Consider the following 5637-nt stretch of genomic DNA (forward strand, 5'->3'; position numbering starts at 1 on the left):
ATTGTCTATATCTTTTTTATAGTAATCACTTTTGAATTGTGTTCAGATATGCAGTTTCAGGTGTAATCATCAGAGCTGGTTAGTCAGGCATTCCAGATAGTGGTTCTTTTCAGAACCTTTTTTAAAGGGTTGGTTAACTACCTCAGTAGCAGAGGATTGAACTATACCCTGTCTGTACTGTACATAGAAAATCTTTGTAGATAAAAGCAAGGCTTGTTAAATGATATGAGGGTAAGATTTTAAATATACCAAATGTAACATTCTTAGTTGCCTTTAGTTTCAGAGGCTTGTAAGACTTCCTCATGAACATCATAACAGGCCTTGCTTTTGTCGTATTTTGTGGCTGAAAAAGCAGCCTTGCTTCTTCAGATATTGTAGTTATTTGGATGTATAATAGTTTAGCAAGATGTTACTTTTGTAAGACATCAGATGTTCAAAAAAAGTGCATCCGAACTTGTACTAAATACTGCAGTGTCCCTTTATAAAAAGTCAGACTAAAACTGACAGTTGTACAGCAAAGCCTGACATTTGGATATTTTGAAGTTTTTTCATAAATCATAGAAATTAGTATATGGCTGTAGTTTAGCTTTTTAGGTAAAAGGTATGTTTCATTAGTGCATTTCTTACTGCTGATCACTGCAAAAATGTGAATCAGCTTTCCATTTCTTATGCAGGTCATGATAACTTGTAGAATAGAGTACAATCATTTGTGCTATGTTTTTAATTTTCTAAAGCACCTTGATGACAGTGAGTGTTCAGTGGTGAAGCATCCTCTATTGAATCACCCTCAAAAAATTTTTTGCCAAGTCCTAAATTGATAGCTTAAAGTCAAAAGTGAAATTATAGTTTAATTAGGACTTGGTATAAAGAAATCCCTTTTCCCCTTCCCCAAAGGGATACTGCAGTTATATCACATACCCAATAGGCACCATGACGAAGATCAGAGCTTATACTTAATTAAGGTTTTATACACACCAGTTTCCCCAGTAAATGCAAATTTAACAAGAAAATTAGACATGTCATATGTTCAAAATGCTCATGGCAAACAATCATTTTGCATTCCTGCAAATAAAATTGTTTTATACTGTAAGCTGGAGGCGAGTGTAACTTATTTTTGTAATAAAGTTTTTATTTTTTTTATGTGTCATTAATATAAATGTGTGTTAGTGTAGAAATATTCTGGTTTAAAAACTTAGAAATGCACACATTTCAGTATGTTTATTTGTACTTACATAATTTTAGATAGTGGTTGCCAATAGCCTGTATGTTTCACATTAATTGGTTTTTTATGTTATCTTAATAAACCATTTTAGTATGTTGTATGTCAGTTACTGGGATAGCTGGGACATAGAGTGTAATTTAAAATTTGTCAATAAGTATTCATTGGAATATATGTAAATGTGCCTTGCCGGTTATTGAAACATTACCTACAAAATGAGTATGGGGTGACAAAAATTAGTTCCTGGTGCTTAATGAAACTTTTTGCCACTGATTTTATATATTACCCCGTGCTTTTTTAAAGTACATCTCTCAAATCTTAGTGTAAGTTTGAGGGCTACACAAAACATTTACATTTCATTCTAACATAAAATGAGTAATAGGTTGTGGAAAGTGGGTAAACTAAATGTAGCCTTCAGTAAAATTGAATCTCAGTGTAATCCTTGGTGCTGGCACTTCCCAGGTCCAAGGAGTTAAATGATCCCATCAAAGAGGCCATTGCCATGCCTATTGGCACTTTACTGTCATACCCTTTTTAAGGGACACTGTCAAGGTGTTTAAGTTAATTCTCAGAATTATTTGTTGGGATTTTAGAACAGGTTTGTTTGACTTAAGTAAGAACTGCATTGTCAAAGTTGAAAGATGAACATTTTTGTGAGTTCACAAATGTGTTCTTAAGAAAACATTAAAATATGGAGCTGTGGGTTTCCAAGGCTATTTGGCATTCTTAGTTTGGGGATTTGGGAGGAAAAACTGATATTAAAAAAATTTGTGAAGAATTGATGGGTAATGTAAACAGTGGTGATTAAATATATACACACTCAAGTGAAATTACTTGACAGTGTTCATTTGACTAACTTTGAATTTAAGCCATTATAATTACTTTTAAAATTAAATAATCATTTGCACTGTTCTGATAATGGGTGCAGTTTTTGAGCAATATAATCAGAGCTAAATATGCATGTAGTGATTAGTGATGTGAACAATTAAGTACTGAGAAGAAATACTAACTGGTATTTTCAAACTTAAATTTCTGTAGTAAAATCAGTATCAAACTCTTATCAGATCAAGGAAAACAGGCAATGCATATAAACATACTTTTGAATGTTGTGTGGCCTATAAAGCAATAATGCAATTTTTATGGAATGTCATGGGATATGAGAAATGGAAATGCAAAAATAACTAATCCTTTAGTAAAAATGTCAACATGTTAAAAAGGGGAATGTTAACTAATGTAGGTTATTGATATTTGTGATTTGTTTATGGGTTCTTGGCTTTGACAGCTTCAAAGAATGGATAGATGACCAAGTTAAAAGAAATTTTGTATATAATTGTCAAGGAATGGGTCTTAAATCCAAGAATCAAGTCCCTTCCTTGGGGTGAAAATGTATCCTTAAAGCATTCTGATTGTTGAAAACAAAACAAAACTTGAGTTACCTAACCAAAGCAGACGCAAGATTTTGTTTCTGCAGACTACTTGGCAATCAAAAGTGATCATCACTTTAGTTAATCAGTTTTCAGAAAGTTGCTTTGTGAGAAAATTGTGTTAGATATATTCTCCCAATCATGCTTTTTGTGGGAGGTTTTCCAGCATTGTGATTGAATCAGATGTTAGAAATGAATGGGGGGTTTAGCACAGAAAGCGGTTGCACACTCATGACGGCCTTTGTTGTAGCATCATGAGAAATCTACCAATGACTGCAAGTCTGATTTAATGATTTACACTTTCTACATGATAAAATAGGAATAGCATACATAGGAATGGATTGATGGGGTAACCTCGGGTATTCACTTGTATGAATCTATTTGAAAAGATTTAATGAGGGTGAATATCATGCTAGATGGGCAAAATTGTCACATTCAGGACAGCTGTTTTGACTGCTAAGCCAAAAGTCACTGTTCAGAAACACAGGAAAAAAAGACCAAACAGAGCATGACGTAAGAGTCTATTTAAGGGGAGAAAGTTACAGAGTAGAAGGACTTCTGCATTTAGGTGAGGGAGCTACCCCCCCCCTAGAGTAAATGATTGCTCAGTTTCCTAAAGCTTTTCAAGAATACCCACCATGGTCATTTTCTTCCCAGTGATACATACCATAAACTTTTAATCTGACCATAGGAATTCATTGGTGGGTTTAAAATGAATCAAGAATTACCATACATAGAGTGAACAGACTTTTGGGGATGATGTTTTAAAGTGTAGTATTAATTACTCAGTCATACCACTCAATAGGGCATGCCACTACTTTTCTTAAGATGATAATTATCAGCCTATGTTCAAAGACATTTTTAACTGTGGGCAAATTAGTGGATGGACTTTTTTGTCTGTCACTTTTTAAAAAAGTACTTAAGATACAAGTTTTATTAGTACCACAGTCTGCCTTCAGTAATATGCCTAAAATATTTTTCAGGGCCAGGAGCATTCAGTTGAAAGAAAAAGATTTTTTTATGAATGCAAAATAGTATTAAAACTAATGCCCTGGTCCAAGATTAGGTTTTTAATGATATTAACAGTAGTCTGATAAACATCTAGAAGTCTGGCATTGAGAAACAAAAGCTTGTACCTGACTAGTATTTTTATTTAAAAAAATTAGTTCTGTTAGCTTATTTAAATTCTCTTACATTTATTTATCTGTAGAATTTATATTTATTTCATTCCTTTTATCTCACTGAAAACTGTCTGCAGGCTCTTTGATTTGGATTAGATGTGTGAAGTACTGTCTTTTGCCAAAAACCTCAAAATTACCTGTTCTTTTCAACGTAGTGGGTTTGTGCTTGTTTGGAGATCAGTTCAAAAACTATCTGTACTATCTGTACTGCCTCTGATGTTAAGATTTTATGTATAGCATAAGGAAGCTAGCTCTGACTATATTTTCCTAAGAATAAAGACCTATTTTTGTAGCATGTCTTAGGATCTCCAGGAGTCCAAGAATTATTGTGGGTGTCCTCCATTTTATCGTTTTTCATTTAACAGCTTTTTAAATAGACACTTGGAATCTTTAGAGGTCTTTTCGTCTTTTAATTATCCATACATTCAAACTAACTAGCCAACGGTAATACCAAAACAGATTCCCCAAGATACCTAATTGAAGCACATGATAGGGAGATGATGTATAGGATAAATGTATAGTGTTGGTCTCCACTCAATTTTAATGAAAATACTCTGGTCACACACATGCCAGTGGACTCAAGAAGTTGATGGTAGTTTGGTTCCGCTTTTCTGGTAACATGCCCCCACCATTCAGCGTTCCATTTTCTTACCACTCTGAAGGTTTGGAAATGAGTACTTGAGGTAGTAAGTAATACCGGAGAGTGGCGTGAACAAACTGTTTTGCTTTAATGTACATTTAGATGACTGTGCAAATGAGGTTAGGTAGGTGAATTCAGCTTAAAATGTGTTTCATTAAGCAAAATTGGCAAGTCATTATCAAAGAATGGGGAACTTATAAATACATTCAGATTTTGACTCAGCCCTAGGATTTCTTGTTGGGAGGGTGATAGCTTTGGTCACTTCATGAAGATCCTTTTAGGTACAGAGTTTAATTGTGTTACGATTACTACAGTTTATACTGATGATTGAAAAAAGTTTTTGTCATTTCAGAACAGTCACGGAAGTTTTATACTGAAAAGTTGTTGAAACACTACTAGAGGGTTTTGAAAACCATTTCCATTGCCGATTTGACTCCCTGTGCAGGTGCCAAACTTAGGACTTTTTTCTTGTTGATAATCAAGACTGCTGACAGACTTCTTGGATGGGGGAGAATTTCCAATAAACCATTTTGGAAATTAGTGTCTTCAAGTGTAGTTTTCTAAAATGTTTTTTTTTAACACAAGCAAATAGAATCAAGATAAGGTTTATTTTAGAATAATTTACCATAAGCTTCAGTGAATATCTGATTTTCTTTACTTTGTAAAGTGGTTTAAAACAAGTTCTAATCTGAAGTTGCTGTCTGTAACGTTCTTGAGTGGTCATTTCTTGACTTTAGTTCTGAAAGGATTCTGTTATGCCAAATAACTAACTTATTTTGGGGTTACCTAAGGGAATTTACATTTAAAGTCATTTATGAACTACAACCAGTTACTGCTACTACAAGGCAGAGGACAAAGTTTTTGATGTGGACCAGCCATTACCGCAGATTGAGAAAACATGATTAGGGTTTTGTTCACAGTATAGTGACACGTGTGTAGAAGAGCGTTGCACATTACAGAATCCAGTCTTCCAGCTATAGACACATACATGACATCAGAAGAGGTCTGGCATCTGTTGTGGCTCTGTTGTATAATTTCAAATGAGATGAAGAGATTTGATTAGTCGTGCCAGTCGTATAACAATTTTGCATTTCAACTTGTGTCCTGATTTTTTTTTCTAATGGGAATTAGAAAATGCCAGTACTGCATCATTTGAACACAGAATCGTTAAAA

At 34.0% G+C, this 5637-nt stretch overlaps 1 protein-coding gene across 2 annotated transcripts in view; it reads left to right on the plus strand.

The window, feature by feature from the left end:
- The window catches only part of SYNCRIP (synaptotagmin binding cytoplasmic RNA interacting protein), a 28638-nt gene extending 24517 nt beyond the window's left edge, over positions 1-4121 (plus strand). For both annotated transcript variants that reach the window (XM_061131726.1, XM_061131727.1), the window contains exon 12: positions 1-4121. This exon is cut by the window's left edge. The gene's annotated coding sequence lies outside the window, so the exon portion shown is untranslated.
- The last annotated feature ends 1516 nt before the right edge of the window (positions 4122-5637 follow it).

This window comes from Dama dama, chromosome 28 (assembly GCF_033118175.1).
Source record: "Dama dama isolate Ldn47 chromosome 28, ASM3311817v1, whole genome shotgun sequence".
NCBI lineage: Eukaryota > Metazoa > Chordata > Mammalia > Artiodactyla > Cervidae > Dama > Dama dama.